Genomic DNA, 12748 nt, shown 5'->3' with positions numbered 1-12748 from the left:
ATATATTGTGTTATCAGAAATGATGAAAAGGACCTTTTAGGATAAAACTGGGAAGATCTATATGATCTGATGCAGAATGAAATCAGCAGAAGTAGAATTATTATAATACCAACACATTGTAATAAGAAAACAACTACAGCACTTGAAAAATTCTTAGCAGTGCAATGACCAATACTATTTCAAAACACAAATGATGAAATATGTTTATTCATCTCTTGACAGAGAAGTGATGAAGTTGAGTGCAGAATATATTTTTGGACACGGCCAATTCCAGAATTTGTTTTACTTGACTATATGTATTTGTTACAAGGGTTTGTTTTTATTAATTTTTTTCCATACTCTTTCTAATGGGAAGGGAGAGGAAAATAAATTAGCGTAACTTAAAAAAATTTTTTTTAAAAAGCTTTTAAGTAGAAGTGGCCCTTGAAATAAATTTGAAAAAAAGTGGAAATTATAAGGAGAAGAGGTGAGCAAGTATGAATAGCCTAATGAACGTCTACTAAAAAAGCAAGGAAATAGGCAATAGATAAAACTTATCAAGACTTTCAGGGCAGAGGCCTCTACACATTGCATACTAAAGGCTCCTCTGTGACACCCAACTTGGCAGGGTTGGGGAAGGAAAGAATTGGGATCAATGAAGTGGTTTGAAAATTATAAGGTCCCCTTAATTCATTTCTAATATCCTTTTCTCCCTAAATATATGATCTTATGGTCTTATGCATTAGAACCCAAATCCAGGTTTGCAGTTAACCATAACATGTATGCAGGTCATAGAAAAGATAGAAAGCTACTGTATCATTAATTAAACCATTCTATAAATATGGAAAGGCAACTAGGAAGTACAATGAATAGAGTGCTAAACTTGGAATCAAGAAAATATGAGTTCACATCTCAACTCAGACATTTGCTAGCCCATGTGACAATTGGCAAAATTTTACCTCCTCCTGCCTTAATTTCTTCATCTTTAAAATAAGCACCTATGTCCCAGGAGTTGTGAAGATAAAATTAGATAATATTTGTAAAGTACTTTGCAAAGCTTTAGAAACTATGTAAATGGTAGGTACCACCACTGCCATAATTATCTTTATTATTAGATGCCTATAATTATAGATGGTAGGTAAGGAGTTTGTTGTAGTTGGGCAGCAGGGATCCAGCCAGTAAATTCTGGGTATGTCCTTCTTGAAAGATATTGCATTTTCATGAAAGGCAAAAGAGAATCACCTATTAGGTAATGCTCTATGATTTTAGACTTATTGACTTGTGCTTGCAAGTCATTCTGACTACTGAGGTTAGAGAGCAGGGAAGAAGGAATGGAGGAAATGATGATAAAATGTGTCCAGTTAATCACTCAGAATTTTTAGGTCATCCCTTGTTGTAAGAGTTTATATGAATCTGAACTAAGGGTGTGTTGATAAATGTTTACTAAGTGGCTCTCAAGGAAAAAAAAATCATGAATGAAACATTTTTACATTTAATTTGAATTGTGATATTTTCCATATCACTTTTAAAAGTTTAGACAATCAACAAAAACAGTAAGTCAAATTCTGATTTGTAGCATCTGATTTCCTGAGGTATAAATGCTCATATGAAAATTTTAACAATTGTTTTTCTGGATCTAAATTGTTGAGGATTAGGCATTCAAATAATCAGGGCTATGATGTTTAAAGAAGGAGAAGTGACTTGAATATTATTTGAGAATAAGTTTTTTTTAAATTTTTTTATTTTCAAGAACTAATGATCTAATGACACATAACATACTTAGGAAAATTTCTTTTTCTTTATCAAATCCCTAAGAACTGTGGAAGGCTTCTGAAAATAGAAATTAAGAGTGTACACTGAGGAGATAATAGAATTCTACAAGTTCACCAGTTAGCTTTCATCAAAGAGACACCCATGATAGACCTTCATTCAGATTGAGATTAGGAGTATAGACAAGTAAAAGGAAGATTTTAAGGAACAATAATGCTGTTTTGAAATGTGTCCCCATAATGCCATTTTCCTCCTTCTCTCCCTCTCCCTCTTCCTCTCTTTCTCCCTCTTTCTTTTCCTCCTTCTCTCCCTCTTTCTTTCTCTCTCCATCTTGTTCTCTCATTTTCTCTTTATGTCACTATATCTCTATCTTTCTGACTCTCTATTTCTGTCTGTCTGTCTGTCTTTGCTTTGTCTCAGTCTCTTATCTCAGTCTTTCTGTATCTCTGTGGGATGTCTCTTTTTGGAATAGGGCTAGACACATCAGAGACACATGGTCTCTCATGATTGCCCTTTTTGTTTGGGGAGGATGATATTCTGCTATTCTGTGGTAATTCTGCTGGCACAAAAATAGTCAGAGGTTTGGTTTTTGCTCGAAGACTCCAGGATTAGAAGAAAGAATTGCTGCTTTGTCCGAGAGGCACTGTAGCCATCTGAGACTTTTCCTTTGTCTACAAGGTTCACATTAAGAGAATAATAGATAAGCCTTAGCCCTAAACCTGGGTCTTGTTATACCAGTATATATAGTCATGTTGCAGATCCTGGTCACATCTCAGTGTCACCTTGCATCCTGTCCCTGTGACCAAATATCTGAAGTTCTGAGTGATGCCAGCATCCATAGGATCTGTGGAGAAAGGGCAAAGGAACTGAGAAAAAACTGAGGAAGAAGCTTCAAGGAAAGAAGCATAAGGAAAAGGTTTGGAATTAGATTTGGAAAATATGAGAAAGGGGTTTCGTATCTGCATCAAGGCCTCACCTACTGCCAGGAGAAAAAAGCCCATGCAGTAGAAGATCATGGTCCCCATTAGGGTAGGGATGAGTGAGAAGTCTTCTCACACTGCCTCAGATACTTCTGCAGCTCTCAAGCACTCTAGGGTAAGAGGAAAGATCTCTAGAAGGAGGTAGCTCCACCCTTCCCCTACCTGTTGTCTCATCAGTAGTAAAATTCCAGCATTTTAGATTTCTGGAACTAGAAAAGGCACAAAAATGCAAAGTGTCTTGCTTATGATCCCACAGCTAGCCAATGGGAAAGCCCATTCCACATCTAGTTTTTTTTCCCCAATGTACTTTTGTTTCCATATACTACAGATTTACATAGAGTTGGATAACAATATATTGTTCTCTGTTTCTATATGTCCTAGAGTTGTGCATGTTGCTTCTATATACTTTCCCAGAAGCTTTTTCATGCCTCTTTTAACCTGCAATTGTAATATAACCTCACGTGTGTACTGAGTTGGAATTCTTTTTCAAAAATTCAAAACTGGCTAGTACTTCTACTTCCATCACCATTATCACTGCTACTATCCCAGTGGAGACAACCTGGGTAGATAATAACATATCCAAATATTGTACCTAGATACTCTTGCTCATAACCCTTAAAATTAACTAAAGCTCATTACAACAATTCACAAAGATTGAATTTCCAGCATATGGAATTTCACCTGTCATCATTCATTTCTCTATGTCTTCAAGGCAGAGGCATTCAGATTACATATGAAATCTTATATTTAAAAGCATTAGAATATTCATTTGCCCATTTCTATGTTCATGCTTATAGATACTTTTATGTATATTTCTGTTTTTATCTGCCTTTCCTAGGCCTGAGTAGATGGGAGGTAGTAACTAAGTTTAACCAAATTTCCCCAAATTTGCTAAGTAGATAAAGTGGACCTCTCAAAATTTGGGAAGTTTGTTGTCAGTTGCATTTGAATGTGTATAGCAGAATTTAGAATAAAAAATTTGAATTCAAGGGGTTCTTCATCAATAATTTCTTATTCTTGCCTTTATCTATCTATCTATCTATACTCATTTAACAAACAGACTCAGAGGAAAGTAGACATGAATCTGATTCACATATCCCTTTCTAATTTATTACAGTGAATCACAAAAACCAGTTTAATGAATAATTAAAATTGATAAGAACTGACTAGAGTCAAAGTGTACTTTTTAACTCTAACTCAGATCAAGACTTGGGACAGGGAATTTGATGCAGTCAATAACAGGAACTGGTTTCTCAAGGCAAACTAAATGCCTGTGGGCACAAAAAAACTGGGTGGATAGTCTGTGTTCTAAAAAAGCCCAAACCCTCTAGACCTCTCAATTATCAAGAGAAAGCAATAACAAATTTCAAGATTTTCCTTCCTTTTTACTGCATTCTAAGAACTTTTTTCTGGTTTTGTTTTGTTTTGTTTTGTTTCTGAGAACTCAGATACAAATTTCAGAGATACAAATCTTAGGAAGAGACAGAGAGACAGATGGACACAGACATAGAAACAGAAAATATAAAGAGAAAGATAGAATGAGAGTGAGACAGAGAGACATAGAGATGAACACAGAGTGAGACACACAGAGACAGAGAGAAACATAAAGACAGAGAAAGAGGGAGAGAGGGGAAGAAAGAAAGTGTGTGTGTGTGTGTGTGTGTGTGTGTGTGTGTGAAAGAGAGAGAGAGAGATTAAATTGTTTCCTATTCAGAAAGTAGAAATGCTAAAGACAAGAAGCAAGAAGACAAGAGACAAGGACCTAGTATGTAGCAACAGTTACAACAACCCAATGTGGGAAAATAGTGGAACAAAACACCCCAATTTCAACATCCAGGAGAAAATAAATCCCATATATCCATTCTGGAGAAACACAATGTTATCATATGAAGACATAGATGCAGCATAAGGAGACTTAGATTCAGCCCTTCCAGGTATGTACTTAAGTCACAATTCTTCCTCATGTAATCCTTGCTCCTCATCTGTGCTGACCACATGAGTTCCCTGTCTGTACCAGTCTCTTCTCTTTATGTATTATTCTTATTAAACTTCCTCCAAAGAGAGATATTTGCCTGTAAGACTATGACCCAGATGAATAGGCAAAACATTATTTTCCTATTCTTCCCACTAGGCTACTTTATTCAGTAGATGTGCTTTGAAGTAATGGTTTAGGATTATTTAAAGTTAGTGAACTATGGTTTAGAGTAGATATGAATCTATTATATTTGTAAAATTCTGGGGGTAGGAATCACTTGTTATAGTTTTTCATTTAATTTCTTGGTCATTGCCCAATCTAGCACAAATTTAATGTTTTTGCTGGAGTAAATATATGGCATTGAATGCTTTCAAACTAGATAAACTTTTCTTGGAGACTGAAGCAAGAAGAAGCTCCTAGTATGTTCTAAATAAATACTTTGAAAAACATAGAGTTTTATAGTTGTTAAAGTCCTTAGAAATGACAACAGCTGGTATTTACATATATTATCTCATTTTATCCTCACAATAACTCTGGGAAGAAGATACCATTATTTTCTTTTTTTATTAATGAGGAAACTGAGGCAGGCAGAAGTCAAATGACTTGTCCAAAGTCATACAGTAAGCCTCTAAAGCCAGATTTGAATGCTGATTTTACAGACTACTGTAGAGGGCCGCAGATAGTGGGGGAACTCTGGGTAAGGTATAAGACCTTTCAGCCCCGAGGGCTGACCTGCTGACAATGTCTGGTTTGGCTCCCCATCTCTCCTAAGGGTTCTCAGCCTTCCTGAGAAATCAGGGAGGGCATGACCATTTGTGTTCTACTTGAAGCAAGGGATACTTAACAGTAAGAGGCATTTACATATCAATAACAGGGTGCTTATAGTTAGCACTTGCACAGTGTGATATGGTGATATAATGGTTCTACAATTGGCACATGCTCAGTGTGCTGGAGTGGTGTAATCCTACTAAGGTATTTAAGGGCTGAGAGGACTTGAAATAAATGGACTCCATTTTTGACCATCCTCGTGGGTCTCCTGCCTTCATCACTCCTCCACTAATACCAAAAACTCAGCCTAGTCCCAAGGTCCTCCAGAGAGGTATATTTTAGCACCCCAGCATGGGGACTCTAGAGAGCAACCATACATTTTGTCACCCCAACTTGGGGGCTCTAGAAAGTACACTACAGCCTACAGGTTCAGCCACTATCCATTGTGCTGCCTAGTTGTTTGTTGATCACCTAATTCAATCTCATCATTGTACAGATGATTCCATTGACATTCATTAGGATAATAACTTATTCAAGTCTATAGAGCTATTTAATGGAAAATTTGGCATTAATAATGTGTACTAAATTTCTTTTACTGTTTTACATTATTTTACATAAAGCTTAAATTTTCATTTCTGAAACTTTTATCCTTGGCTCCTAATCTATCATCTGAAATTATATATAACAAACATTATCCTTTTTGTACATAAGAACTCTTTAAATACTTGAAGAAATCTATCATGGCCATCAAATATCTGGCCTAAAGTATGATGTTCAGAGTTAAAGACAGTCCATTGAAGTTTCTATCACTCTTAGTCCAGGCCACCATGTATTTTTTTTTAATTGCAGCTTACTTTACTCTTGATTCATATGGACCTTCAAGTTTATTAAACCATATTTCTTTTTCATAGGAATTACTTTCTAATTCTGTCTCCTTCAACAAATACTTTAAATTTGCTTATTTGTTGTTCCCTTGTGTTAGCTATCATTACATTCATATGAAACAATTTGTTCAGCTATTTAAAATTGATGGGCATCCCATTAGATTCTAGTTCTTTGCTTTCATTTTTTTTTTTTTCCTTTTAATGCCTTCTTCAGGATTAGAATGTCTGTTGTACTTGAAGCTATTCCCTCCCTGATATTATCCTCCCTCTTAACAACATCTCTCTCCATCCTAACTTGTTTGATGCATTTCTTAATAAAATTGTATGTTCCAATGGATAAATAATAAAAGGATATGAACAGACAACTTTCAGATGAAAAAATTAAAACCATTTGTAGTCATGTGAAAAAATTTTCTAAATCATTATTGATTAGAGAAATGCAAATTAAAACAACTATGAGTTACCATTACAAACCTTTTCAGATTGACAGGAAAAGATAATGATAAATGTTGGAGGGGATGTGAAAAAACAGACTCTAATACATTGTTGGTAGAGTAGTGAACTGATTCAACCATTCTAGAGAGCAATTTGGAACTATTCCCAAAGGGTCTGTCAAAGTGTGCCTACTCTTTGATCCAGCTGTGTCTATTGGATCATTAAAAAGATCATTAAAAGGGGGAAAGGAGAAAGGACCTACACGTGCAAAAATGTTTGATGCATCGTAGTGGCAAGAAACTGGAAAATGTGTGGATGCCCATCAATTTGGGAATGTCTGAATAAGTTATGGGATATGAATGATATAGCAGCTCTATGGAGAAGCGATTGGAGAAGGAAGAAGCTGGAAGCAGGGAAATCAGTATGAATCTATTGCAATACTTAGAGTGAGAGCTTTGAGCAAGAGCGGTATCTTCTTGAATGGAAAGAATGTATGCAAGATATTCTGGTTGGAATTGCCAGGACTTGTCAAGTTATTTGACATGTTGGGTTAGGAAGAGTTAGGAAGCTGAGGATGACTCTTAGATTCTTCTTTCTTCATAGGAAGAGAATTCTGATAACTTCAATTTGATATCCCCAGGAGTCATGTTATTTTTTTCTTTTTTGAAACTTAGATATTTTAAATATGTTTTTTAAACTCAAGGTGAATTGAAAATCAGGTCTATGATTCCCAGAATTTCTTCTTAGAGAAATCGCAAATTCAGTGAATTTTTATTGAGGAGATTAAATCCCCTTCCTAAAACCTTATTGCCATTGAGTCCTTTATCTTCCATTCAAAATTCCTAGGAAGAGAAGAACAGAAACTATGGATTATCTTTGCCCTCACCCTTAACAAAATTTACTGTTCTCCTTACACTAAATATTGGTCAAAGTTGGCAATTATAATACAAAGTTGTTGTTGTGTCATTTCTGTTATGTCCTGCTCTTGGGTTTTCTTAGCAAAGATCCATTTTCATCTGTAGCTCATTTTACAGATGAAGAAACCAGTTCAGGGTCACATAGCCAGTAGGTGCCTGAGACCAGATTTGGCCCCTATTTGGGATTTTCTTTGCAAAGATACTAGAATGATTTTCCATTTTCTTCTCCAGGTTGCTCTTTAGTAGTTTCCAGCTATGTCTTAGTCCTTGTGACCCCATTTGGAATTTTCTTGACAAAAGTACAGGAGGAATTTCCCATTTTCTTCTCCAGCTCATTTACAGATGAGGAACTGAGGCAAACAGGGTTAAGTGACTTGCTCGGGTCACATTGCTAGTAAATGTCTGAGGCTGGATTTGACTCAGGTCTTCCTATCTCCAGGCCTGGTGTTCTCTCTACTCACTGCACCACCAGGCTGCCCGGTAACAAAAAGTAAAACAAATTATTTAGGATCATTTCTCTTTAAGGGTCAAATGTATAAGAATTGACCAAACCCAGTGGGAATAGAAATAGTTGTTATTGGGTTTTGCTGCTTTGGGGTAGGGGTGCTTAATCTTTTTTATGTTATACACTTCTTTGGCAGCCTGGAGAAACCTATAAACTCTTTTCAGAATCATGTACTCATGTATAAAATAAAATGCAAGAACTTCTTCATATGACAGAGCCAGCAGAGCTCCTTTTGTTGTTACTATCTGGTTGGCATTGGAAAGAGATCAAAAGTGTACATCCATTCAGAGAGGAATTCAAAGTCCAGAAAGAACCTTTAGTAACTTCTTCTAAAAATCAACAGTGCTGAAGAGGTTGTCCATATGTCTTCCTAAAATATCATTTCCTTTTCTTACTTTGGTGTAGAGCCAGGTCAAGCTGAACTACTTCACATTGTCTGTTGACATTTTTATCAGTGCCATGCTGAGGTTATACAACTATCTGGTTTATATTTGTAGATTTTGGGATTAGGAGAAAGAATTTTTGCTCTTTCTGAAAGACATTACATTTGTCTTCTGCCTAAGCTACTGATATTAACTGAATAGCAGATAAGGTTCAAATTCCAACTTTGGGTCTTGTTGACCCATCTTGTGGATGACAGTATATGTTGTCATGTCCCAGACCCTGTTCTTAGTGTCACTTTATGTCCTGTCCCTGTGGCCAGACATTTCAACTTCTAGGTGACTCTAGTATTTTCATTTTGTCGAGGAAAAGGAAAAAGAAGTTAGGTCACAAATAAGGAAGGAGCCTGATACTATAGCTGGGAAGATAAAGTTTAGACTTCTATAAAGCGAAAATTTCCAATCTGCATCCAAGATTTACCTAACTCTAAGCGAAACTATGATGAATTGGAAATGATACCCATTGCAAGATGATTTCTCAGCTCTGAGATTTAATCAGACATTGGACTCTGAGATACTAATTAATGGCCCTATGAGGCATCCACTTGGGTTATTTCTTGCTCCCACAACTCCAGATATATGCAAAGCAGTCAAGGATTTAAAAATGAAGCTTGGAGGGAACTAGAATTCTGATACTTGGGGTCTCCTCAAAGTTTTATTTGAAAATAATATAATATTTGTGGTATATGAATATTATGGAATATTCTTGTTCTATAAGAAATGACCAGCAGGATGATTTCAGAGAGGCCTGGAAAGACTTATATGAACTGATGCTGAGTGAAATGAGCAAAACCAGGAGATCAATATATACTTCAACAACAATACTATATGATGATCAATTCTGGTGAACGTGGCCATCCTCATCAATGAGATGAACCAAATCAGTTCCAATAAAGCAGTAATGAATTGAACCAGCTACACCTAGTGAAAGAACTCTGGGAGATGACTATGAACCACTCCATAAAATTCCCAATTCCTCTATTTTTTGTCTGCCTATATTTTTGATTTCCTTCACAGACTCATGGTACACTATTTCAAAGTCTGATTCTTTTTGTACAGCAAAATAACTTTTTGGACATGTATACATATATCGTATTTAACTTATACTTTAACATATTTAACATGTATTAGTCAACCTGCCATCTGAGGGAGGGGTGGGAGGAAAGAGATGAAAAGTTGGAACAAAAGGTTTTGTAATTGTCAATGCTGAAAAATTATCTGTGCATATATCTTGTAAATAAAAAGCTATAACAAAAAAGAAAATAATATAATTTTGGAGTTAGGAATCTTACTTCACTTTATAGATAAAGAAACTAAAGTCCCAAGAGGTGAATATACAGCTAATCAGAGGGGAAAAGCTAAGCTAGAAATCAGTTCTCTCAATTCCAAATTTAGAGTTCTTTGGACTACCTACTAGGCCACCTATTCAGAACTTGGAGAAAATGTACTGCTCTTAAACTTGATAGTGTAAAAGATTCTCATGCTATTTGTGCAACAGGGTTGGGAGAGTCCCTATGCACATGTTTTTGAGAGAAGGAGATATAAATGAAAGTTGTTGTGAGAGGACAGAGATCAGACATTAGTAGCTAGTATTGAGATGACACTAACAACTCTATATCAATGACTTTTATCCATCAATTTAAATCTCCAAGTGAAAATGCATCCAATAAATAATGAATTTTGTACTGACAGAGAGTTCTTTCAACTGGTAAAGTTCTGTTCAACTCACACATAAAAAAGAGACCTTTGTCCAACATATTTTTTAAAAGTGATTATCTAGCCCTCTACATGCCTCTGAAGATCATTGTACATTTGTATAGTGTTTTTTGAGTAGCTGTCAGAGAACAGGCTTTTAAAAAATATTTATGTATTGATAGATTGACTATAAGCATTTGAAGATTTTTACTTATATCAAGACTAAATTTCCCTCTTTGTAACTTCTACACTAGTTTCCTAATTTTGTCTTCTGTGGCCAAGGAAAATAAGGCGAATTGCCCTTTTCCACATACCCACTCTTTGTAATTTGAGAGTTCTAATGTTCCATCTAATGTCAGAGCTAAAATGTGGCTCAGGATTAGACATAATAACATTGGAAGACAAAGTCTTTAAGGGTTCATAGTAAAGCAAGACTGTTGGCTTCATAGTCCTGTAGCCCATGCCTCTTTTAATGGAGTCAAGTGCCCATTAACTTTCTTAGCTATCATGTGAAACACTTGAGCCATACTGAACTTCTAGTCCATTAAAACATTAGAAACTTTTACAGAGGAATTACTGTCTGTCTCATTGTACCTCTCTCATATATTATTTGAAGTCAATTTTTTGCCTTTATAAGAATATAGAATTTTTCTTCTTAAATTTCATATTATTATATGTGTCTCAATAATCTACCCTGTCAAGATATTTTGGCTCATGATTCTATCCTCCAGTGTTTTAATTCTCCCAGATTTGTATCATTTATGTACTGGTATTAGTTTTATCAAATTTTTTCTTTTATATGATCATTTAAATCAATGAATCAACAAACATTTACTACATTACTTACTATATGCCAGAGACTGTGTAAACACTGAGAATACCAAGGAAGGCTAAAAGATCATCCCTGCCCTTAAAGAGTTCACATTCTATTGGGGGAGATAACATGCATATAATTATGTATATGCAAGGCATAGATAGGAAAAATGGGAGGTCATTTTCAGAAGAAATACACTAACACTGAAGGTATTTGGAGTGAAATATTAAAGGAAACAATTCTGAATATGCCATTACCTTCTTTAGCAAAGTAGGAGATGGAAGAGACTCCTTGGAGAAGGGAAAACATTTGTGATGACAGTGGCCTAGGGGATTTGAAACGGGCAAGCAGAGTGGATGCCATGTACTCTCTTGTCAGAAGTTAGAATGAATGATGATATGTGAATAAAGCTCAACAGGATTTAGAGACAAAAAAAACAGTCAAATTTTCTGAGAATATACACTAAAAACAATTTTGCCTCATCAGAGATAGAGGAAGGAAAGAAATGAATGAAAGAAAAATAGATGGATCTGTTGTATGGGCTTATTGCATTAGCACTTCTACTCTATATTCCCATTAAGTCTGAATAATTATGTGAGTGAAGGAGAAGGCAAGAAGCTGGTGCAGCATTGCTTAATCTACTCTATGCATATCAGGAAGTGTAGAATGTTTGTGGGGTTATTATTTATCATGTGATATATTATTATTATTATTATTTATTATAAACACAGAAGCCAGGTAAGATTTCAGTGTGGCTGCACATTGTGGACCCAGTTGTCATATTCTAGACAAAAAATTTTCTTTGTTCCTCTTGGGAATAGTACAAAGAGAGTTAAGGTCTTCTACTCAATATTTGTATGTATCATCCTCTGCTTGTGAGAAGTATGCCTGCTGAGGAGTACGGCAAGGATGAGAAGATGTGACCAGGTCATCTATAGAGCATTTTCCCTCTGGCATCATCATTCTCTAAGCGTGTTTTTGTGCTTTGTTCTCTGCTTCTTGGTCTTCAAGGGATCAGATAATGTGATGATCAGAACCATGGTCTCTGTGGAAAGAAAAGTGGTGAAGACTTTTCCACCTTTTTTTCCTAGTTCTCATCACAGGCACATTGTCATTATATTTTTTCTTTCTGATATACACTTTACTGATGACATTCTTTACCCCTGTTATTCTTCAGAGTTCCTTGCAGCTTGCTCACACCCATCAGGCATATTTGCATTGCTCTCTCCATGTGATGCGTATCTTTATTTCTTCATGGGCAGAAACACAAAGAAAATATAAAGTAATTTTAGTTGAAGGCTGAGATCAAGAAAGCAACTTGTAGGAGGTATTGCTTGGGATTGCACTTTGGCAGAAAGTAAGGATACTAAGAAAATTCTAAGGTGCAAAAAGAAGAGAGCATTTCAGGCTTGTGGGACAGCTTGAGCCACAGTACAAAGACAGGAGATAGACTATCATGAATGAGAAATAGCAAGGAGAGCAATTTGACTTCCTAAAGAATGCATGAAGAGAAGTAATGCATAATAAACCAGAAAGGTATGTTACAGCTAGGATGGGAAGGGTTTCAAGTAGCAAACAGGAGAATT

At 35.7% G+C, this 12748-nt stretch overlaps 1 pseudogene; it reads right to left on the bottom strand.

Annotated features, from left to right (window-relative positions):
* LOC100913879 overlaps positions 1–2620 on the bottom strand; it is a 39644-nt pseudogene extending 37024 nt beyond the window's left edge.
* Between the last annotated feature and the right edge of the window lie 10128 nt (positions 2621–12748).

Source organism: Sarcophilus harrisii, chromosome 5, assembly GCF_902635505.1.
Source record: "Sarcophilus harrisii chromosome 5, mSarHar1.11, whole genome shotgun sequence".
Taxonomy (NCBI): domain Eukaryota; kingdom Metazoa; phylum Chordata; class Mammalia; order Dasyuromorphia; family Dasyuridae; genus Sarcophilus; species Sarcophilus harrisii.
Note: the sequence above shows the minus strand (reverse complement) of the source record. Positions and strands in the feature narration are given on the sequence as shown.